At 38.5% G+C, this 25,522-nt stretch overlaps 1 pseudogene; it reads right to left on the bottom strand.

Annotated features, from left to right (window-relative positions):
• The window catches only part of LOC130854931 (Krueppel-like factor 4), a 125,885-nt pseudogene extending 100,720 nt beyond the window's left edge, over positions 1-25,165 (bottom strand).
• Between the last annotated feature and the right edge of the window lie 357 nt (positions 25,166-25,522).

The following is a 25,522-nucleotide window of genomic DNA, read 5'->3' as shown; positions in this document are numbered from 1 at the left end:
AGGAGGCAAGAATATACAATGGAAAAATGACAGCCTCTTCAATAAGTGGTGCTGGGAAAATTGGACAGCTGCATGTAAAAGAATGAAATTAGAACACTTCCCAACACCATACACAAAAATAAACTCAAAATGGATTAAAGACCAGACACTGTCAAACTCCTAGATGAAAACAGAAGCAGAACACTCTATGACATACATCAAAGCAAGATCCTTTTTGACCCACCTCTTAGAATAAAGGAAATAAAATCAAGAATAAACAAATGGGACCTCATGAAACTTAAAAGCTTTTTCACAGCAAAAGAAACCATAAACAAGACAGGAAGACAGCCCTCAGAATGGGAGAAAATGCTCACCAATGAAGCAATGGACAAAGGATTAATCTCCAAAATATACAAGCAGCTCATGCAGCTTAATACCAAAAAAGCAAATAACCCAATCCAAAAATGGGTGGAAGACCTCAACAGACATTTCTCCAAAGAAGACATACAGATGGACAACAAACACATGAAAAGATGCTCAACCTCACTAATCATTAGAGAAATGCAAGTCAAAGCCACAATGAGGTATCACCTCACACCAGTCTGAATGCCATCATCAAAACATCTAGAAACAATAAATGTTGGAGAGGGTGTGGAGAAAAGGGAACTCTCTTGCACTGTTGGTGGGAATATAAACTGATACAGCCACTATGGAAAACAGTTTGGAGGTTCCTTAAAAAACTAAAGATGGAACTACCATATGACCTAGTAATCCCAGTACTGGGCATATACCCAGAGAAAACCATAATCCTAAAAGAAACATGTACCATAATGTTTATTGCAGCACTATTTACAATAGCCAGAACATGGAAGCAACCTAAATGTCCATCAACAGATGAATAGATAAAGAAGATATGGCACATATACACAATGGAATATTACTCAGCCATGAAAAGGAATGAAATTGAACTATATGTAATGAGGTGGATAGACCTATAGACTGTCATACAAAGTGAAGTAAGCCAGAAAGAGAAAAGCAAATACCGTATGCTAACACATATATATGGAATCTGAAGAAATGGTACTGATGAACACAGTGATAGGGCAAGAGTGGAGATGCAGATGTAGAGAATGGATTTGAGGACATGGGGCTGGGGTGGGGGCTGAAAGGGAAGCTGGGACTAAGTTAGAGAGTGGCATAGACATATTTACATTACCAAATGTAAAATCGATAGCTAGTGGGAAGTTGCTGTATAACAAAGGGAGATCAACTCCATGATGGGTGATGCCTTAGAGGGCCAGGACAGGGAGGGTGGGAGGGAGTCATGGGAGGGAGGGGATATGGGGATATATGTATAAATACAGCTGATTCACTTTGGTGTACCTCAAAAACTGGTACAAGTGTGTAAAGCAGTTATATTCCAATAAAGAGCTTAAAAAAAAAAAAAAAAAAGACATAGGGCGGCTTATTGGACCAAAAAAAAAATAAAACTCTTCTACATGCTTCCAACAAGTGACTCACTTCAGAGCTTAAGACACACATAGATTGAAAGTGAAAGTATGGAAAAAGACATTTCACACAAATGGAAATAAAAAGAAAGTAGGGGTAGCAATACTTATAGCAGATAAAGTAGACTTTAAAACAAAAGCTATAATAAAAGACAAAGAAAGGCATTATATAATAACAAAGGGATCAATACAAGAAATGATTATACTCATTAACATATATGTACCCAATATAGCAGAACATAAATATATAAAGCAAATACTAACAGACATAAAAGGAAAAATTGAGAATACAAAATATCAGGGGACTTTAGCACCTTGCTTACATCAATAGACAGATCATTCAGACAGAAAATCAACAAGGCAACAGTGGTCTCAAATGACACAATAGGCTAGTTGGGTTTAATAGATATCTACAGGACATTACATCCCCAAACAGCAGAATACACATTCTTTTCAAGTGCACAGGCAACACTCTCTAGGATAAAGGACATGCTAGGCCACAAAACTAGTCTAATGAATTTTAAAAGATAGAAATTATATCAAGCATTTTTCCAACCACAACAGTATGAAACTAGAAATCAGTTACAGGAAAAAAAATGGGAAAAGCACAAACAAGGGGAGATTAAAAAACATGCTACTAAAAATCCGAGGGATAAATGAATAAATCAAAGAGAAAATTTTAAAAATACCTTGAGACAAATGAAAATGGGAAAAACAACACTCCAAAATCCATTGGATGCAGCAAAAGCAGTTCTAAGAGGGAAATTTATAGCAATACAGGTCTTCCTCAAGAAACAAGAAAATTCCCAAATAAACAACCTAAGCTAACACCTGAAGGAATTAGAAAAAGAAGAACAAATAAAACCCAAAGTCAGCAGCAGGAAGGAAATGAAGACTAAAGATCAAAAAGGAAATAGAGATCATAAAACAATAGAAAAGATTTTTTAAAAACCTAAGAATTTGTTTTTTTTTTAAGATAAACAACATTGATAAACCTTTAGCCAGGCTTACCAAGAAACAGAGGACCCAAAAAAGCAAAATAAGAAATGAAAAAGGAGAATTAACAACTGATACCACAGAGATACAAAAAAAAAAAAAAAAAACATAAGAGAATTCTACAAACAATTATATGCCAATAAATTGAAAAACCTATGAGAAATGGACACATTTCTAGAAACATACAATCTGTCAAGCTTGGATCAAAGAAATAGACAATCTGAACAGACCAAAATCTAATAGTGAAATTGAATTTGTAATAAAAAATCTCCCAGGGGGGACTCGAGGCGGGGGGGAGTCAAGGAAGGGAGGGAATACGGGGATATGTGTATAAAAACAGATGATTGAACCAGGTGTACCCCCCAAAAAAAAATAATTAAAAAAAAAAAATCTCCCAGCAAACAAAACTCCAGGATCAAACAACTTCACAGAGAAATTCTACAAAGTGTAAGGAAGAACTAACACCTGTCCTTCTCAAACTATTCCAAAAAATTGAAGAAGATAGAATACTCCCAAATTCATCCAACAATGGATTTGGTATTCATCCCTGATACCAAATCCAGATGAAGACACTACAAAAAAAGAAAATTACAAGCCAATATTTTTTATGAATATAGATGCAAAAATCCTCAACAAAGTATTAGTAAACCAAATCCAACAATATTTAAAAAGAATCATATATCATGATCAAGTTGGATTTATTCCAGGGTTACAAGGATGGTTCAACATTTGGAAATCAATCAATGTGATACACCACATTAACAAAAGGAAGGATAAAAATCATATGATCATCTCAATAGATGCAGGAAAAAAAATGTGACAAAATTCAACATATATTCCTGACAAAAACTCTCATCAATGTTTGGTACCAAGGGAACATGTTTCAACAGAATAAAGACCGTTTATGACAAACTCACAGCTAACATCATACTCAACATTGAAAGTCTTTCCTCTAAATTCAGGAACAAGAAAAGGATGCCCACTGTCACCACTTCTATTCAACATAGTAGCCTTGAAATCCAAAAGATTATTGAAGATTTACCTCTCCAGATGTGTGTTTACACTTCTAGGGGCAGATGAGACCCAAAGCCATAAATATATCCCAGGATTCGTAAAGCTAGAAACACTTGTTTTATCTTTCCCAGGAGATATTTATTTACATCCTAAAGGGTAAAACCCCTGGACCCTTCCCCCTCTCTTTCCAAGGGGAATTTGTTTATTGTAGGGAGCAAAGGTAACTCTTGTTTCCTTTAAAGGTGAGGAGACAGCCACTCATCTCCTATATAAGCTTCAGATTCATATTTTGTGGGTTCCTTTCCTACAGTACAGCAACCCCTCACCCCCTCCACCATGAGTAGGCCTGTCCATTTCCTCATCTGTGTTGGGGGGAGATTTGGAGAGGAAACAACAAATAAGGTAATTTCTGTAAGTAATGATAATGTGTCACTGTCCCAGTAACTACTTTCAGGAGACTACAGACAAACAGAATTATTGAACATGTGTCACCAGGCACTGTCTTAAGCACTTTGCATGAATGAACTCATTTACTCCTTGTTACAATACTTTGAGTTAGGTACTCTTGTTTTCCCTATGTTAAGATGGAACACAGACACAGAGATAACAAGTAACTTGCCCAAAGACTCCCAACTAGTAAATAGCAGAGGCAGGACTTGAACCTGAAGAGTCCAGCTCTGGAAGCTGTGCTCTAAATATCATGTCACACTACCTCTAACCAATAATCTTTCTCACTGAATATTTATGACTCACGCTGAACCAGTATTCACTGTGTCTAGAGACCTCATTTTCAATCTGTCCAAAAACTTCCTTTCACAGTTGACAATAATTGTACAGACAGGCTCCAGCTTATAACAGTTCATATTAAGTTTCTTCTACTTTACGATGGTGTGAAATCAATATGCATTCAGCAAAAACCTCAGTTCGAATTTTGAATTTTGATCTTTTCCTGGGCTGGTGACACGCAGTGCACTCCTCTCGAGGGGATGCTGGGCTGTGGCCGTGGCTGTGAGCCACAGCTCCCAGTCAGCCATGCGACCACCACCACCAGGGTGACAGTTTACATCCATCTGTATACACACAACTGTTCTTTCTTTCACTTTCAGTACAGTAGTCAAAAAATTACATGAGATATTCAACACTTCATTATAAAATAGGATTTGCGTTAGATGACTTTGCCCACCTATTGGATAATATAAGTGTCCTGAGCACATTAGAAGTAGGCTGGGCTAAGCTAAGATATACAGTAGGTTAGATGTATTAAATGCACTTTCAAGTTACCATATTTTCACCTTGTCATAACATGGCCCTGCTGTAAGTTGAGTAAGTTCTGTATAAAGAAATTGTCTTTCTGCCTAGTCTTTGTGTGTCCTGAAAGTATACATGTAGCTGTTTAATGCTTAAAATGAAACACTCTCTCCTCAAGATAATTCTAACCAATTTTGAATGGGTACATATAGGCCATAAGCTTTCATGGGTTGATGGCCACAAGCTAAACTGATATGCTCATTTGATAACCCCCATTTCTACCACATTGATTAAGATAAAATTGTCTCTAATATTTGAATAGCTTTCAGTATTTTCTGAACAAAAGTTTTATACTTTCTCCCTCAGCTCCTCCTGGAGAAACCTCTGTGTATCTAGTCATGGGACTAGCAGGAAACAGGATAATTGAAGAGAGTTTACTAAAGCATTTACTCACAAAGGAGTAGGTAGTGCTGGGAGAAACTCACAAATGCTGGTGCAGAAACCTAGGACAAGGAGCGATTAGGAGCTATTAGCATCCCTTGGGCTGAAGGGTAAGAGAGGGTTACCAAGACCCTGAGGGAGAGGCTGCCTTCAGAGTCCTGACCTACAGGGGAGGAGAAAAGCCAACCAATGGCAATCCAGCAAAAAGGAAGCTGGAGGGATAAATACCCCAAGCCCATTCTCCTCTCACTACCATAGCTCCCCTAGTGCCCCTGTTAGCCAGACCCAACCTGAAACCAGAGAGGGAGGGAGCCTTCAGTGTGGTTTGCAGAAGTCAGCCTCCTAGGACGAAAAGCACAGTGAAGAAAGTGGGAAATCCAATTGTGAGAAAGAAACAGGAAATATCCAGCACATTCTAGGATAAAAGAGACTCACCTGACTCTTCCCTATCTGTTCTTTGCAAAGGAAATTCCTCCTTAAACAAGCAGCTTCTCATTCATTAGCTGCATGTTTAAAGGGCAAGATGTACACAATTACTGCCTTTTCTGCCGTCAGCAGTCACAGCAACGCCGTCATGTGCCTTGAGCTGTGTGCCAAGGACAGGAAGCCCCCGGAGATGCAGGCTGCTTCAGAGGACATGCTGTGCAGGTGGAGATCCCAGAAGATAAGTAGGACGGCAGGGCACAGCCCAAGGCCACAGAGATGCAGCAACCCAATGAGATTTATGGAGAAACTGGACTCTGTTCCCAGTACATTTAACTCAGCCAAGGTGAAGATTATGAATAAGGCTGAAAGATAGGAAAATTAAAGTGTACTAAGCACAGATTCTGTCATGTGTTATTTCATCTGAAGACATGAACTACGAAACTTCTGTTTAAAAGCTGGCTGTTGTTTGCCCACTTTTTGGTGAGTACTAATGGTGGTAAGTAAATAAACTTATAGTAAGGACTGAATGGACAGATCTCCCAGCTTCCGCATCCCTCCACCCCCCAACACACAGTCTATTTATTATCCATACAACAGCTCAAGTGATTCTTTTGCAATATAAGTCAGATTGTGCTACTTTTCTGCTTAAAATTGTCTAATACTTCCCCATTTCGTGTACAATAAAATCCTGACCTTACCAGGTCAACAAAGCCTTACCAGAATTTCCCAAACCATGCACCATGTTCACTTGTGGATCATGAAATAAGGTTCCCCAGAAACCCACAAGTGAGGTCACACTTATTTTCTTCAAGGGCAAATGTCACATACCCAGACAGAACTTTTCTGACTGCCTCACAGAAAATAGCCCCATCAACATTTCGCTTTCTTTTTTCTTACCCTGCTTTATTTTTCTCCATGTATTTATTTGTTTTTTTTTTTTTCATCCCTTGCTTTACTGAAATGTAAGCTTCATAAGAACAGGGAATTTACTGTATTTGGTACTATACCCCATGCCTAGAACAATGGGGGCTCAAAAATTTGTTGATGATGAATGGATGGATGGAGAGAGGGACAAGGTAATAGGACAGCCTTGAGGAAATAATATGTGAAGAGAACCCTAGAGCTAACAGATGACCCAGTTTCCTTCTGGAAAAACCACCGTCCTGTCCCCTCCCACTGCTGCTCAGCTTCCTGCCCAGCCCCAGGCACACACATATGCACACGCCTCCCTCACTGCCACCTACAGGACTCAGCCTACTGTCAATGACATCAAGAGAGGCAGCTTCAGCCAGGTGGCAGTGGGGAGAAGAGTGTGGAGTGATTATCTGCTTTGCCCTGCCTGGTTGAAGGCTTTAAAAGGATGCTGAGAAGCAGGATTGGCTATGGACCCCAGCATCTGGCTTTAAAGGCTGTACCAGCTAAAGGCTGCACTGTGGTCAGTGAGAGCCCCCAGTAGCTCAGATCTGTGGCACCAACCCTCATCTCTTAAATTTTATCAGACTCGCATTTCAGCCTGCCTTATCCGCAAATCCAGTCTTATTCCTTTAGAAACCCCATTAATTACTCTGATTAAATGTGTAGCAATTTTAATAATTTAGCAACCAGAAAACAATTAATTTCATAGTATATACAATATTTTTAAGTCTTAAAAGAGAAAAAACATGTTTATTTCTTCAAAATCAGTTGTTTTCAAAATAAAAGAATTGGGGACTTCCCTGGTGGCACAGTGGTTAAGAGCCCACCTGCCAATGCAGGAGACATGGGTTTGATCTCTGGGCCAGGAAGATCCCACATGCCATGGAGCAACTAAGCCTGAGAGCCACAACTATTGAGCCCATGCACCACAACTACTGAAGCCCAGGTGCCTAGATCCCGTGCTCAGCAACAAGAGAAGCTGCTGCAATGAGAAGCCTGAGTAATGCAAGAAAGAGTAGCCCCCACTCACAGCAATTAGAGAAAGCCTGCATGCAGCAATGAAGACCCAATGCAGCCAATAAATAAGTAAATAAATAAAATGAATTGGTCTGCTCCATTTGCAAGTGTGCTGGCCCTTGTGACCAAGGACCCTCTACCTGGAGCTTTTGCTGCCCCTTCAGCACAGGTTGGCCTCTTTGGGATCCCACCTGTCTTTAAAAGGAAGGAGGCAATGCCCAGAGTTCTCCAGAGAGTAAAGCTGAGGATTAAGGCAGAAAGGCAGGTGGGGGACTGGCCCAGAGCACACTGATTGGAGGCCCAGCAACTCCACGCAGTTTTGAAGAATAAGAAGTCACTCTTAGAAAAGCAAGGACTCATTCATTCATTCAAGTATTTATTTGCCAAATATCAGCAGCCTAAGACATGACAGTCATAGTTGTAAGTGCTGGGGTAAAATGACAAGCAAGATAGACCAGGTGTCTACCTTCAAGAAGCTTGTGTTCTAGTGGGAGGGTAAGGAAATAAATAGGAAACCAAAAGGTAAGTGAACCAATAACAAGAGTCCTGTGAGAGAGTGATAAGTCCGTGCATAAAATAACCTGGAGTCAGGAGGTAGAGTGTGAATGAGCCCCTGGCTTGGGGTGGGCGGGCTGGGAGGTGCTTTAGCAGAGGAGGCCATGGAAGGCCTCTGAGCAGTGACAGTGCAGGTGGGTGATGACAAGGAGCCACAAGGCAAAGATCTGCAGAAGACGTGTCCCAGAAACAGAAACAACAAATGCAAAGGCTCTGAGGCAGGAACAAGCTTAAGTGTCAGAGAAAAAGAGAAAGACTGCGATGGCTAGAGCCTGGTGAGTGAGGGGAGAGGTGAAGGAGACAAGGTCAGAGATACAGCAGACCTCAGATCAAATACACACATACAAACGTGTGGCTAAGGTCCCTGTGAAACAACCAAATGCCAAAATCATTCTTACAATGTAAAAAAGTTAATAACCATGACTTCCTAGGTGGTGCAGTGGTTAAGAATCCTCCTGTCAATCCAGGGGACACGGATTCAATCCCTGGTCTGGGAAGATCCCACATGCCAAGGAGCAACTAAACCTGTGCACCACAACTACTGAGCCCATGTGTTGCAACTCCTGAAGCCCATGTGCTTAGAGGCCATGCTCCACAACAAGAGAAGCCACCGCAATGAGGAGCCTGTGCACCACAATGAAGAGTAGCCCCCGCTCGCCGAAACTAGAGAAAGCCCATGTGCAGCGAGAAAGCCCATGTGCAGCAGCAAAGACCAAATGCAGCCAATAAATAAATAAATAAAATTAATAACCATCAAGGTAGAATTGCCAATGAGTACTAATAACACAACTGGGAAAGAACAGAAGATTAAATAGGAAGAAGGAAATTGTTCACCCTGCATCAGGAAATGTCAGAATATATGATATGTTATTCTTGATTTTGAGGAATAAAGAAAAGTAACTGATTTCTGAACATTTACAGATAAGTTAATAGAATGAAAAAAGAGCATATGTAGTTTCCAAAATATTAGAAAAAATAATGTTCAAATAAATCTCTATTCATCTAGAAAGAGAAAAGACAAAGAGCTCAAAAGAAGCTGACAGAAATAAGACCAAACATCCGTGATCACAGTAATGACAAGTGGGTCAAAAATCAACTATTTTTACTCAGGGAACGAACTTATGGTTACCAGGAGGAAGGATGAGGGAAGGGATCGTAAGGGAGTATGGGACTGACATGCACACACTGCTGTGTACAGCACAGGGAACTCTGCTCAATGTCATGTGGCAGCCTGGATGGGAGAGGAGTCTGGGGGAGAATGGGTACATGTATATGTGCGGCTAAGTCGCTTTGTTGTGCACCTGAAACTGTCACAACATCGTTAATAGGCTATACTCCAATATAAAATTAAAATTTTTTTTTAAAAAGAATAAACCTTAAAAAAATTAACTGTTATTAATAACCAGCAGGCATAATTTTAAATTATAAAGATATAATAATGAAGATATGATGAAAATATTAATAATGAATATAACATTATTAATAGAAGAAAACAACATAATATATTGATTTATTAATTAGTTCAAAGCAAAGTATAACTCACTAAAACTTGTTACAAATAGTATAACAGTTAAATAAATAAATATTAGAATTATATGGTAATATAATGAAGACAAAGGTGAAATTTCAGATCAGTACAGGGAGGATGGATTATTTGATGATATCATTAACAATGAGATAACTTGTTAACCATTGGGAAAAGAATAACAGTAAAGCCAACATGAATTCCAAATGTGTTAATTAAATCATAAAAATACCAAAACATAGAAGCATTTTTTATAAGTTTGAAGTGTTGAATGCCTTTCCAAATGTGACACCAAACTCAAAAGTCATAAAAGGAAAAAAATGGATACATTTGATGATATTTAGAAATACTAAGAAAACTGTAAACAAAGACAAATGACAAACTGGAGAAAATATTGTAACTCATTACATGAACAACTACTTCCCTTAATATACAACCAATAAGAAAAGATAAATAATCCAATAGAAAATGTGCAAAGCGTAGAACACAGATCCACAGAACAGCTCTTAGAAGTAAGAAATGACACCCACCCTCTTAAAAAAGAGAAAAGAAATTAAAACTACACTGAAATACTATTTTTAAGAACTTTTATTGAGATACAGTTAACAGACAATAAACTGCATATATTTAGAGTGTATAATTTGGTATTCCAATCTCCCAATTCATTCCCCCCCCAATCCTCCCCACTTTCCCCACTTGGTGTCCGTATGTTTATTCCCTACATCTGGGTCTATATTTCCCCCTTGCAAACTGGTTGATTTGTACCATTTTTCTATAGTCCGCATATATGTGTTAATATATGGTATTTGTTTTTCTCTTTCTGACTCACTTCACTCTGTAGGACAGTCCCTAGGTCCATCCATGTCTCTACAAATGTCCCAGTTTCATTGCTTTTTACAGCTGAGTAATATTCCATTGTATATATGTACCACATCTTCTTTATCCATTCATCTGTTGATGGACATTTAGGTTGCTTCCATGTCCTGGCTATTGTAAATAGTGCTTCAAGGAACATTGGAGTGCATGTGTCTTTTTGAATGATGGTGTTCTCTGGGTATATGTCCAGCAGTGGGATTGCTGGGTCATATGGTAACTCTATTTTTAGTTTTGCAAGGAACCTCCATACTGTTCTCCATAGTGGCTATACCAACTTACATTCCCACCAACAGTGCAAGAGCGTTCCCTTTTCTCCACATCCTCTCCAGCATTTACTGTTTGTAGGTTTTCTGATGATGCCCATTCTAATCAGTGTGAGGTGATACCTCATTGTCGTTTTGATTTGCATTTCTCTGATAATTAGTAATGTTGAGTAGCTTTTCAGGTGCCTCTTGGCCATCTGTATGTCTTCTTTGGAGAAATGCCTATTTAGGTCTTCTGCCCATTTTTTGATTGGGTTGCTTGTTTTTTTTGATATTGAGCTGGATGAGCTGTTTATATATTTTGGGGATTAGTCCTTTGTCTGTTGATTCATTTGCAAATATTTTCTCCCATTCTGAGGGTTGTCTTTTCATCTTGCTTATAGTTTCCTTTACTGTGCAGAAGCTTTGAAGTTTCATTAGGTCCCACTTATTTATTTTTGTTTTTATTTCCATTACTCTAGGGGATGGATCAAAAAAGATCTTGCTGTTATTTACATCAAAGAGTGTTCTTCCTATGTTTTCCTCTTGGAGTTTTATAGTGACTGGCCTTACACTAGGTCTTTAATCCATTTTGAGTGTATTTTTGTGTATGGTGTTAGGGAGTGTTCTAATCTCATTCCTTTACATGTAGCTGTCCAGTTTTCCCAGCACCACTTATTGAAGAGGCTGCCTTTTCTCCAATGTATATCCTTGGCTCCTTAAAATCAATAAGATTGTCAAAGATCTAAACATTTGCTACCTCACACTTCCCTAGTCTCCCTAGATGGGGAGCTTTTTGTTCTGCCTTGCTCTGTCCCTGCCAGAGTACAAAGTGGGTAAAAGGACCTCAATAAATAGTCTTTTTGTTTTCCAGCTCTTTATTGGAATATAATTGCTTTACACCATTGTGCCAGTTTCTGCTGAACAACAAAGTGAATCAGCTGTATTTATACACATATCTCCATAACCCCTCTATCCCTTGACTCCTTCCCACCCTCCCTATCCCACCCTCTCCCTGTGCTCTGCAGCAACTTCCCACTAGCTATCTATTTTACATTTGGTAGTGTATATATGTCAATGCTACTCTTACACTTTGCCCCAGCTTCCCCTCCCATCCCCTGCCCAGGTCCTCAAGTCCATTCTCTACATCTGCATCTTTATTCTTGCCCTGCCATTAGGTTCATCAGTACCTTTTTTTTTTAGATTCCATATGTATGCGTTAGCATACGGTATTTGTTTTGCTCTTTGGCTTACTTCACTCTGTATGACAGACTCTAGGTCCATCCACCTCACCACAAATAATTCAATTTCATTCCTTTTCATGGCTGAGTAATATTCCATTGTATATATGTGCCACATCTTTATCCATTCATCTGTTGATGGGCATTTAGGTTGCTTACATGTCCTGCAGATTGTAAATAGTGCTGCAATGAACATGGTGGTACATGTTTCTTTTTGTATTATGGTTTTCTCAATGTATATGCACAGGAGTGGGATTTCTGGGTCATATGGTAGTTCTATTTTTAGTTTTTTAAGGACCCTCCACACTGTTTTCCATAGTGGCTGTATCAATTTACATTCCCAATCAACAGGGCAGGAGGGTTCCCTTTTCTCCACACCCTCTCCAGCATTTATTGTTTCTAGATTTATTAATGATGGCCATTCTGACTGGTGTGAGGTGATACCTCATTGTGGTTTGACTTGCGTTTCTCTAATGATTAGTGAGGTTTAGCATCTTTTCATGTGTTTGTTGGCCATCTGCATGTCTTCCATGGAGAAATGTCTATTTAGGTCTTCCACCCATTTTTGGATTGGGTTATTTGCTTTTCTGGTATTAAGCTGCATGTGCTGCTTGTATATTTTGGAGATTAATCCTTTGTCCATTGCTTCATTGGCAAATATTTTTTCCCATTCTGAGGGTTGTCTTCTTCTCTTGTTTATGGCTTCTTTCACTGTGCAAAAGCTTTTAAGTTTCATTATGTCCCATTTGTTTATTTTTTATTTTATTTCCATTATTCTAGGAGGTGGATCAGAAAGGCTCTTGCTTTGGTTTATCTCATAGAGTGTTCTGCCTATGTTTTCCTCTAAGAGTTTTATACTGTTTGGCCTTACATTTAAGTCCTTAATCCACTTTGAGTTTATTTTTGTGTCTGGTGTTAGGAAGTGTTCTAATGTCATTCTTTTACATGTAGCTGTCCAATTTTCCCAGCACCACTTATTAAAGATGCTGTCTTTTTTCCATTGTATATTCTTGCCTTCTTTAACAAAGGTAAGATACCCATATGTGTGTGGGTTTATCTCTGGGCTCTGTATCCTGTCTCATTGATTTATATTTCTGCTGTTGTGCCAGTACCATACTGTCTTGATCACTGTAGCCTTATAGTATAGTTTGAAGTCAGGAAGCCTGATTCCTCCAGCTCCGTCTTTCCTTCTCAAGATTGCTTCGGCTATTTGGCGTCATTTGTGTTTTCATACAAATTGTAAAATTTCTTGTTCTAATTCTGTGAAAAATGCCATTGGTAATTTTATAGGGATTGAGTTGAATCTGTAAATTGTTTTGGGTAGTATAGTCATTTTCACAAGGTTGATTATTCCAATGCAAGAAAGTGGTATGTCCCTCCATCTGTTTGTACCATCTTTGATTTCTTTCATAAGTGTTTTACAGTTTTCTGCCTATAGGTCTTTTGCCTCCTTAATCAGGTTTATTCCTAGGTATTTTATTCTTTTTGTTGCAATGGTGAATGGAAGTGTTTCCTTAATTTCTCTTTCTGCTCTTTCATTGTTAATGTATAGGAATGCAATAGATTTCTGTGCATTAGTGTTGTATCCTGCAACTTTACTAAATTCATCAATTAGTGCTAGCAGTTTTCTGGTAGTCTTTAGGGTTTTCTATGCATAACATCATGTCACCTGCAAAGAGTGAAAATTTTACTCCTTCTTTTCCAATTTGTATACATTTTATTTCTTTTTCTTCTCTGACTGCTGTGGCTAACATCTCCAAAACTGTTTTGAACAATGTGGTGAGAGTGGGCACCCTTGTCTTGTTCCTCTCCTTAGAGGGAATGCTTTCAGTTTTTCACCATTCAAAACAATGTTGGCTATTGGTTTGTCATATATGGCTTTTATTATGTTGAGGTTATTTCCTTCTATGCCCATTCTCTGGAGAATTTTTATTATAAATGGATGTTGAATTTTTGTCAAAGCTTTTTCTTCATCTATTGAGATGATCATATGGTTTTTATCCTTCAATTTGTTAATATGATGTACCACATTGATTGATTTGCGTATATTGAAGAATCCTTGCATTCCGGGGTAAATCCCACTTGATCATGGTGTATGATCTTTTTAATGTGCTTTGGATTCTGTTAGCTAGTATTTTGTTGAGAATTTTTGCATCTATATTCATCAGTGATATTGGCCTGTGATTTTCTTTTTTTGTGACTTCTTTCCCTGGTTTTGGTATCAGGGTAATTGTGGCCTCATAGAAAGAGTTTGGGATTGTTCCTCCTTCTGCTATATTTTGGAAGAGTTTGAGAAGGATAGGTGTTAGCTCCTCTCTAAATGTTTGATTGAATTCACCTGTAAATCCATCTGGCCCTGGGCTTTTGTTTGTTGGGAGATTTTTAATCACAGTCTCCATTTCAGTGCTTGCAATTGATCTCTTCATATTTTCTATTTCTTCCTGGTTGAGTCTTGGAGGATTGTACTTTTCTAAGAATGTATCCATTTCTTCCAGGTTATCCAATTTATTGACATATAGTTGCTTGCAGCAGTCTATGATCTTTGGTATATCTGCGGTGTCAGTTGTTAGGTCTCCTTTATCATTTCCAATTATGTTGATTTGCATCTTCTCCCTTTTTTTCCTGATAAGTCTGGCTAATAGTTTATCAATTTTGTTTATCTTCCCAAAGAACAAGCTTTTAGTTTTATTGGTTTTTGCTATTGTTTCCTTCATTTCTTTTTCATTTATTTCTGACCTGATCTTTATGATTTCTTCTGCTCACTTTGGGGTTTTTTTTAATCTTCTTTCTCTAACTGTTTTAAATGTAAGTTTAGGTTGTTTATTTGAGATTTGTCTTGTTTCTTGAGGTAGGATTGTATTGCTATAAACTTCCCTCTTGGGACTGCTTTTTCTGCATCCCATAGGTTTTGGGTCATTGTGTTTTCATTGTCATTTGTTACTAGGCATTTTTTGATTTCCTCTTTGATTTCTTCAGTGATTTCCTCATTGTTTAATACTGTATTGTTTAGCCTCCGTGTGCTTTTATTTGTTACAGTTTTTTTTCCTGTAATTGATATCTTGTCTTATGGAATTGTGGTCAGAGAAGATACTTGATACAATTTCAATTTTCTTGAATTTACCAAGGCTTGATTTGTGACCCAAGATGTGATCTATCCTGGAGAACGTCCCATGTGCAATTGAGAAGAAAGTGTATTCTATAGTTTTTGAATGGAATGTCCTATAAATATCAATTAAGTTGAGATGGTCTAATGTGTCATTTAAAGCTTGTGTTTCCTTATTTATTTTCTGTTTGGATGATCTGTCCATTGGTGTAAGTGGGGTGTTAGTCTCCTAATATTATTGTGTTACAGTTGATGTCCCCTTTTATGGCTGTTAGCATTTGCCTCATGTATTGAGGTGCCCCTATGTTGGGTGCATAGATATTTACAATTGTTATATCTTCTTCTTGGATTGATCCTTTGATCATTATGTAGTGTCCGTCCTTGTCTCTTGTAATAGTCTGTACTTGAAAGTCTAATTTTTATGATATGAGCATTGCTACTCCAGCTTTCTTTTGACTTCCATTTGAATGGAATATCTTTTTCCATCCCCTTACTTTCAGTCTGTATGTGTCCCTTGGTCTGAAGTGGGTTTCTTGTAGACAGCATATTTAAGGGTCTGTTTTTGTATCCATTCAGCCAGTCTTTTTCTTTTGGTTGGAGCATTTAATCCATTTACATTTAAGGTAATTATTAACATGTATGTTCCTATTACCATTTTCTTAAATGTTTTAGGTTTGTTTTGTAGGTCTTTTTGTCCTCTTGTGTTTCCTGTCTGGAGAAGTTCTCTTAGCAATTGTTGTAAGGCTGGTTTGGTGGTGCTGAATTCTCTTAACTTTTGCTTGTCTGGAAAGCTTTTGATTTCTCCATTGAATCTGAATGAGATTCTTGCTGGGAAGAGTATTCTTGGCTGTAGGTTTTTCTCTTTCAAGACTTTAAGTATGTCCTGCCACACCCTTCTGGTCTGCAGAATTTCTGCAGAGAGATCAGCTGTCATCCTTATGGATTTTCCCTTATGTGTTATTTGTTGCTTTTCTCTTGCTGCTTTTATTTTTTCTTTGTGTCTAATTTTCATTAGTTTGATTAATATGTGCCTTGGTGTATTTCTGCTTGGTTTTATTCTCTATGGGACTCTCTGTGCTTCTTGGACTTGATTAACTATTTCCTTTTCCATGTTGTGGAAGTCTTCCACTATAACCTCTTCAAATATTTTCTCAGACCCTTTCTTTTTTTCTTCTTCTTCTGGGATGCCTGTGATTCAAATGTTGGTGTGCTTATTGTTCTCATGAAGTCTTTGAGACCTTCTTCCATTCTTTTTTCTTTTTCCTGTTCTGTGGCAGTTATTTCTACCATTCTATCTTCCAATTCACTTACTCGTTCTTCTGCCTCAGTTATTCTGCTGTTTATGCCATCTAGAGTATTTTTAATTACAATTATTGTGCTGTTCACTGCTATTTGTTTGCTCTTTAGTTCTTCTAGGTCCTTATTAAATGTTTCTTGTATTTTCTCTATTTTGTTTTTGAGATTTTGGATCATCTTTACTATCATTACTCTGAATTCTTTTTCAGGCAATTTGCCTATTTCCTCTTCATTTATTTGATCTTGTGGGTTTTTATCTTGCTTCTTTGCCTGCAAGGTGTTTCTTTGTTTTCTCATTTTGTCTAACTTATATTATTTGCTGTCTCCTTTCCCTATGATGCCTAGTAGTAATTCCTCTTATCTCTGTTCTGTTTGGCTTGAGGTGTCAAGCACTGGTGCTTACTGGCCTTTGGTTGGATTTGGAGCTTGGTGTTAAGAATGAGAACTCTGGGGGAGCACTTGCTGATTAATATTCCATGGGGTCAGGAGTTCTCTGGTGGTCCAATGTCCTGGACTCTGCTCTGCTGTTTCAGAGGTCCAGGTGTGAAGCTCAGCTGGGTACCAAGACCCTGGAAGCTGCTTGGTATGGAGAAAAAAGATGTAGAAGGAGAGCAAAGAACAAAAGGGAGAAAAAAGGGAAGAATGGGAAAGGACAGACAGATCCCCAAGACTGGTGGTAAAAGTGACTCTAATCAGTCAAAATTATACAAGGAGGTGTGCACACTTGCACTTGCTAAAAGGGAAGAAGAAAAGAAACCAAAGAGAAGAGAAAAAGTGAGAGCAAAGAAAGGAAAGAACACAGTACTCATATCAATTACAAGCAAATCCACATACAAATGTATACAGTAAAGATTTGACTAACAAATACCTAAATCCAGAAACAAGGCAAACATACCAAGAAGTCCTCCAATACTTCTAGGTAGGGCTCTGCACCTGCTGTGTAGAGGACTGTGGGGAGCTCAGACTGTGATCTGGTATTAGTCCTTGTGTATTTGTCCCCACAGTCCCCAGTTGCCCCCTATGTCTACTGTCTCTATTGTAGAAACACTCGTCTATTCAGGCGATCCCCAGATGCATGGTCTATCAAGGCTATTGTGGACATTAAATCTGCTCCTCCTGCAGCTGTTTCTTTTTCTCTTCTTTGGTACTCCAGTCCTCAGGGATCAGTTTTGGTTTTGGTCCCTACTTTGTGTGTGGGTTGCTCTCAGCAGTCGGTTCCCCCCCCCCCAGGCAAGGGGGGGCGAAGGGGGTGATTGGGGCTCACTTGCAACTTCAGGTTAGGGGGTAGGGAGGGATATGGCAGTCTAACTGAAATCTGCAGGAGTGCTTGTAGCAGCAGAGGTCAGCATGAGCCTGAGGTGTGCTGTGCATTCTCCCAGGAAAGTTTGTCCTCATCCCGGGACCATTGGCATTGGTGGGATTCACCAGCTGCCAGGAGGGTGTGGCCAATGACTTGCCTTACACACAGGATGCCTGGCAGCAGCATGTGTGCAGGCAGTGGGACCCAGCAGCACATGGAGGGGGAGGGGAATAGAACAGGTGAGCAGGCAGTAGGCAGGGCCCAGTGGTGCCTGGCAGGGTGGGGGCGTGGGGCCCAGGAGGTGGGCTTTTTGATCCAGCAGCTGTGGGTCATGGAGCTTTGCAGCCTGTGAGTTCATGGAGAGGGAAGGTCCTCCCAAGCACTCCAAAACAAAAGTTCCCTGCCTCTCCATCTAGCCCAGGATTTTCCCCAAACTCCCTCCTAGCTTACTGGCACATCTGCCCCCGAAGCTGTTCTCATGCAGCCAGGCCCCAGCTCTCTCCCTTGTGTCTGTTCTCTGAAGCCCAAGCCTCGGGGCCCAGCCCCCACCACTGCCACAGGTAAGCAGATTAGCTTCTCTGGCTGGGGAGTGCTGACTGACTCCTCTGTATGGGAATTTCTCTGCTCTGCCCTCAGCTCACCTGCCATTGCTCTCTCTTCTGCGGGCTCTGAGGCTCCCCCCGTCCTTCCCCACCAGTGAGGGGGCTCCCCAGTGTGGGAGCCTTCCCCCCTCATAGCTCCCTCTCCAAGGGGCCATCTCCTCAGGATTCTTTATCTCTCTTTGTATCTTCTTTCCTTTGAACTACCCAATTATGTGGAAATTCTCTTGCCTTTTTGGTGGTCTGAGCTCTCCTGCTGGCATTCAGGAGGTGTTCTCCAGGAGCCACTCCCCAAGTGGATATATTTTTGATGTATTTGTGGGGAGGAAGGTAATCTCCATGTGCAACTCCTCGGCTATCTTTTTTGAGGTTCCATAAGTTTGTTTTTGAAGTCTGTGAGTCTGTTTCTGTTTTGTAGATAAGTTCATCTCTAGGTCCATCCATGTTGCTGTAAATGGCATTATTTCATTCTTTTTTATGGCTGAGTAATATTCTATTGTATAGACATACTACATCTTCTTTATCCATTCATCTGCCAATGGACATTTAGGTTGATTCTATGTCTTGGCTATTGTAAATAGTGCTGCTTTGAAAATTGGGGTGCATATATCTTTTCGAATTATGGTTTTCTCCAGATATATGAACAAGAATGGGATTGCAGGATCATATGGTAGTTCTATTTTTAGTTTTTAAGGAAGAATCTCCATACTGTTCTCCATAGTAGCTGTACCAATTTACATTCCCACCAACAGTGCAGGAGGGTTCCCTTGGCTCCACACCCTCTCCAGCATTTATTGTTTGTAAACATTTTAATGATGGACTTTCTGATATGTGAGGTGATACCTCATTGTAGTTTTGATTTGCATTTCTCTAGCAATTAGTAATGTTGAGCATCTTTTCACATGCCTTTTGGCCATCTGTATGTCTTTGAAATGTTTATTTAGATCTTCTGCCCATTTTTTGATTCAGTTTTTTGTTTCTTTGATATTGAGTTGCATGAGCTGTTTGTATATTTTGGAGATTAATCCCTTTTTGGTCACTTCATTTGCAAATATTTTTTCCCATACTGTGTGTTGTCTTTTCATTTTGTTTATGGTTTCCTTTACTGTGCAAAAGCTTTTAAATCTAATTAGGTCCCATTTGTTTATTTTTGTTTTTATTTCCATTACTCTAGAAGATGGATCCAAAAAGATTTTGCTTCAATTTATGTCAAAGAGTGTTCTATGTTTTCCTCTAGGAGTTTTATAGTATCCAGTCTTACATTTAGGGCTTTAATCCATTTTGAGTGTATTTTTGTGTATGGTGTTAGAGAATGTTCTAATTTCATTCTTTTACATGTAGCTGTCCAGTTTTACCAGCACCATTTATTGAGGAGACTGACTTTTCTCCATTGTATATTCAAGTCTCCTTTGTCATAGAGTAGTTGACTATAGTTGTGTGGGTTTATTTCTGGGCTTTCTATTCTGCTCCATTGATCTATATTTCTGTTTTTATGCCAGTACCATACAGGAATAAACTAATTTTGTCATGATGTACTATGTTTTTGATATAGCTAAATTCAGTTTTCTAATACTTTGTTAAGGATTTTTGCATTGCACCTATGTCCATGAAGGATGTTAGAGTTTGGTTTTCTTTTCTTTTTAATGTCTTTATCAGAGTAAATGATTTGAGATGTTCTCTCTATTTTCTGGAAGAGGTTGTGTAGAATTTGTATTGTTTCATCCTTAAATCAAATAGTTGATAGGATTAACCATTGAAGCCATCTGGGCCTAGGATCTCTTGTGTAGAAAAGTTTTTCAATGCAACTTCTATGGTTTTTAATAGATATAGAACTATTCAGATCTTCTGTTTCCTCTTGTGTGAACTTTGGTTGTTTGTTACTTCAAGAGAATTTGCTTAATTCATCTAACTTTTCAAATTGATTGGCACACAATTATTCATGATATTCCTTTATTATCCATTTTAAAGTATCTGCAGGAACTATAGTGATGTCTCTTGTTTCATTCTTAATGCTGGCAAGTAATCTTTTCTCTTTCTTGTTTTTTTGTTTGCTTGTTTGTTTTGCTTTTTTCTTGTTAGTCTGGCTACAGATTTATCAGTTTTATTGACATTGCCTTGATTTTTCTTTATTTTTTCTTCTTTCTATTTCACTAATTCCTTTTATTTTTTCCTTCCTTATGCTTACTTTGAGCTTAATTTGCTCCTTTTATCTAGTTTCTTAACACTGAAGCTTGGATCTTTGATTTGAGATATTTTTTCTTTTCTAATATAGGCACCTACTGCTATAATTTTTCCACAAATTTTGAAGTGTTATGTTTTCATTTCATTCAGTCCAAAATATTTTATAATCTTAATTACAATATCTTCTTTGACCCATGTTTTATTTAGGGTGTATTGTTTAATTTTCAAATACATGTAGATTTTCCATATCTTTCTCTTATTGATTTCTATTTTAATTTCATTGTGGCCAGAGAACATACTGTGTATTATTTTACTTCAATCCAGTTGAGTTTAATGAGATTTGCATTGTGGCTTAGAACAGTTTGTCTTGGTGAATATGAATGTTACATATGCACTTGAATATCAGAGTAAATAGGCCAAGTTGGTTGAATGTGCTGCTCAATTCTTCTATATCCTTACTGATTTTCTGTCTATTTGAGCTATTAATTATTAAGAGAGGAGGGTTGAAATTTCCAATTAGAATTGCAGATTTGTATATTTTCCTTTTAGTTCTATCAGTGTTTTGCCTCAGGTTTTTTGAAACTCTGTTTTTAGGTGCCTATACATTTAGAATTTTTAGGGCTTCTTATCATTATTTAATGCCTTTCTTTGTCCCTGGCAATACTCCTTAACATAACACCTACTTTATCTGAAATTAATATAATCAATTAATATAATTGTTAGTGTTTGCATAGTATATTGTTTTCTGTCCTTTAACTTTCAACCAACATGTCATTATATTTAATCTTCAAAACAACCCTGTGAACTAGGTACTATTATCATCCCCTAATTTACATGTGAGAAAACTGAAGTAGAGTACTTAACACTACCCTGTACTTGCCTCTTCACCCAGCCTGATTCCAAAGCTCTTAGTCTTCTTCCGATGCTACTTCTCAGATATGTCCAGATCATATTTTCAGTGCCAATTTTTTCCATTTGCATTACAATATAAATAAAATATCCAAATAGTGTATTTTTCCCATTACCACCATGGAACGTAGTAAGACTATTAGCATTTCACATGAGAAAAATTAAAATGTGGACTAAAATAATTTTTATTTCCCTGAATTGATTCTGGGGCCAAAAAAAAAGAAAAGAAAAAGTGGTAAGATTCTTTACTGCTTGTCTGTGAATACCTATATTGAACCTCACTTTCTGTTGCCTGCCAACTTATTTTTTATTTATTTATTTATTTATTTATTAGCTGTTTTGGGTCTTTGTTGCTGCACACGCACTTTCTCTAGTTGCGGCAAGTGGGGGCTAGTCTTAATTGTGGTGTGTGGGCTTCTCATTGCAGTGGCTTCTCTTGTTGTGCAGCATGGGCTCTAGGTGCACAGGCTTCAGTAATTGTGGAGCATGGACTCAATTGTTGTGGCCCACGGGCTCTAGAGCACAGGCTCAATAGTTGTGGTGCACTGGCTTAGTTGCTCCGCAGCATGTGGGATCTTCCTGGAGCAGGGATCGAACCTGTGTCCCCTGCATTGGCAGGCAAATTCTTAACCGCTGGGCCACCTAGGAAGTCCCCAACTTATTTCTGTTTAAGTTAACAATAATTTATTAACAGACAATAGGTTTAGAGTCAAAATCTATACTAAAAGTTTTTACATTTTATTTAAGACAATTAGCGACAGCATCCCCACAGCTTCCCCCTTTAGCGCCTTCTGGATCTCAGTAACTAGTTCACGTCTCAGAAGAGAGTAAGCCTTTGAGTAGTGCTTCCTGGAAATGCCAAAAAGCCCCTCAAATTCAGTGGAACCCCCTCATCCTGCAGTAGCTCCTCGGAGCTTGGGCTCCAGTCTGTCACCCCACATTGCCTCTGCTCCCAAGAGACTGAAAACACCATGACAAGCCATCAGCTTTGACACTAGCCAAAGAACAGGGGTTTAGAAACTGTTATGTAGAATCCCTTTCATCAAAGCAGAGAAGGGTAGAAATGGATATTTTGCTACTAGGCCAGGCCTCCAACTCTTTGTTGCTGGCTTCTCTGGGTGAGTTGAGAAGTTCTGCAGGCTTCACTCTGAGCATAAATTTCCAGCGGAAGAGTTTAGAGTCCCTTCACCTCTACCCAGACAATCATACTGCTTCTCCAACTAAATGTGGGGAAAACAACCTCAATGTTTTTATTCGAGAGTCAAAATGCCCAACTACCAGGCCTGTTGCTCAGACCCTGGCCCTCCCCTCACTGTCACCTCCGCCCACCAGAGACCACTGACACCGTAAATGCCTGGACAGTGGTGGCTTAGTGCACACTACACCAAATTCCTGGCTTGAATGATTTTTTTTTTCATACTAAGTTAATTTCTTTGCCATCTTATAGATGTACTTATTCTTTCTACATAGACATATGCTAGCAATTGAATAATTTAGATATTGTCCTAATCCCATTTTAACTAACACCTTTACATGATGATCATATGACAGTCACTAGGTTAGGAACCTTTATTTTATTTTGTGTCATAAGCAATAAAACCTCAAGCTAATATACTCACAGTTCTTTCTATTGAGACTACCATTTAATTTTATGAAGTGACCACTTACAATAGCATTGGAAACTAATGTCTGTGCCTATAATTTTCTAAATTTCTTCACTTTTATTTCTACATCTATAACAATGTTACTGTATATCTATATACCTTCCTTCAAAACAAAGGGTGAACAGTAATTTTCTCCTTAGTATTATATCTTATAATATCTTAAGAAGCGCACTGAATGGGGAGCTTTGAAGATCTTTGTCCTGAGAGCCAGCTAAGGTTGGATGGAGGACTTTGTGAGAGTCATTCAAACATCCTTGGTCTCAGTCTGACCACCGATGACATTAAAAAATTAGAATAGGTGCTCGCTAGGGACCTCTTTAATTCTAAGAGTCTAAAAATCTTTCAGAGAAAGAATGTACTTTGGAAACAACTTATCAGGTATATGCTTTTTGAAGTGTTAATGATTGATAGGTTGTGACACTGAAATCAGTGAAACACGAATCAAATATTTACACATGCCTCCCATGCTGTGTATTTTCCATTATGGAAAGGTATTAGGCAATGGAACATTTCTCAGATACTTTTACTGGAAGAGACTAATTAGGTTGTGTTTTTTGTTACTATTATGTAAAGTTTCCACTAGGGCAACAATGATATGTGAAACCCTCTGTTTATTCATAGACTAAAATATCACATTAGGAATTATTTAGCAAGTTGCTCTCAGACTAAGAGACTTGCAATTTGCCTAAGAATACTTTTCTAAAAGCACTAAAAGGCAAATCTATTGTTGTCAATATTAACAATTAAAATTCAAAATATCAATAATGTTCTTGTTAAATGTAAGCACCATTCTTTGTTGTCCTAAACTGTAAGCCAGAGGTCAGGGTTTATATTTTTAATTCAGCCACTGACTTTTGAGACAATAAAATGTCAAGCCATTTCAATTCTCTCAAAAGATGGAAAAAATGCCATTCAACCAAGTACCCCAAATCCAACTGTGGACATGTAGAGACCATGTTAATTGTTCTCCAGGCATTCATATGGAAAGCTTTGAAAGACATCCCCAATGTTTTCTAAGTTAACTTTCTAAACTTTCCTAAATTAATTTTCTAAATTAACAAAATAATACCTAAATGTTTACTAGGTTTATTACAAATTGATTATCATGCTTTCCTAAAATTTTCAATTTTCCATTTAAATTTTCAACCTGTTAATTCTTTCAGAATGAATTACACATGTATATACCTGTGTAAAAAAATTTTTTCCCCCTTTATTTGCCCTGAAACAAACTTTTTGAGGCTTCAGAGATTGCCTAATCACCCTGGAATTCAGGTTTTGATAACCAAGTCCACATTCCTGCCATCCACACCCTTCATTGTGCAAGAGACTTTGATCTTATCTCCTTCTGGGCCTTTTCCACATCAGAATCCTAGGCTTTCAAATCTGCTTCCACATGAAAGCTTTCCATTCCTTAATTTGTATTACCCTTCTTTTACTCACCTTATTTATGTATTTTTAGCTCTATATTCTTCGTTGAGTGTGTTGTCCAAAAACACATCATGGCTTTCTGAGTAAAAGAAAACTATGCTTCTTGCATCATTGTACTGTTTCCTAATAATGTCCAGCATTTCATTTACCTTGTATTAAAACAACACATTGAGTAATGAACATCTCCGCCCCTGCATTCAGACTGACATCTTTTACCCTGGAATCATGCTTTCTGTTATTCACTACTGGACACTGACCATGACATTTGCCCAGGCTGAATATCACTAGACACTGTCTTGTTCATTTCTATTATTAGGGGAAGTTTTCTTAGTTCCTTGCCCTCCATTATTACTTAAGTAGAAATATGTTTCCCAGAACACAGCAGCCCAAGGGAAAAAAAAATCACCATGGCAGTCAGGAACCAGGATTTTTCTGGCTTTGCCCCAGCATGCTCTGGGGAAAACTGAGCCTCCAAAAAATTCGAGAATGTGTTCTTCTGAATATTCTATTGGCTGCTGTCTTCTTTTTAAGGGCACTGAAGTGATACCTCCTGTTGCCCTTGACATCCAAAGCAGTAGCCAGGAAGACAGTGACCACGGCCCCACACCAGAGCGTGCCCGAAGTTGCAGCCCACCACTGGATGCCTGGTGTTGGGGCCCCAGGGGAGCGTCTATCTTCTGTAGCTCCTGGCACCACTGTCATTGCCATCACAAACTTTACAGACCTCTGCTGTTTTTATTTTCACTTGTTCTCCATTTATACTTCCTCATCCTGGGATTTAGTCCTGAATCCAAGAAGCCTAAACTAGGGGAGAGTTCATCCCTCAAATTCTCAAACCAAACCTAGGCTATCAACACTGCACTTTCTCTTCCCATGTGACAAGTCATTTCCCAGACGTTCTCTGTTGTCACAATGTGTTCTACACATACATGATCTAATTTCATCCTTATGGTCACCCCCAGAAAAGGAGGTGCCACCGACTTTACAGATGAAAAAACACAGGCATCAAGAAATCACATTAACTACCCTACATCACATAGTTGGCAAGAGACAGAACCC

Source organism: Hippopotamus amphibius, chromosome 6 (assembly GCF_030028045.1).
Source record: "Hippopotamus amphibius kiboko isolate mHipAmp2 chromosome 6, mHipAmp2.hap2, whole genome shotgun sequence".
NCBI classification, from domain to species: Eukaryota; Metazoa; Chordata; class Mammalia; order Artiodactyla; family Hippopotamidae; genus Hippopotamus; species Hippopotamus amphibius.
The sequence above is the reverse complement of the archived record's forward strand: the minus strand, read 5'-3'. Positions and strand labels throughout refer to the sequence as shown.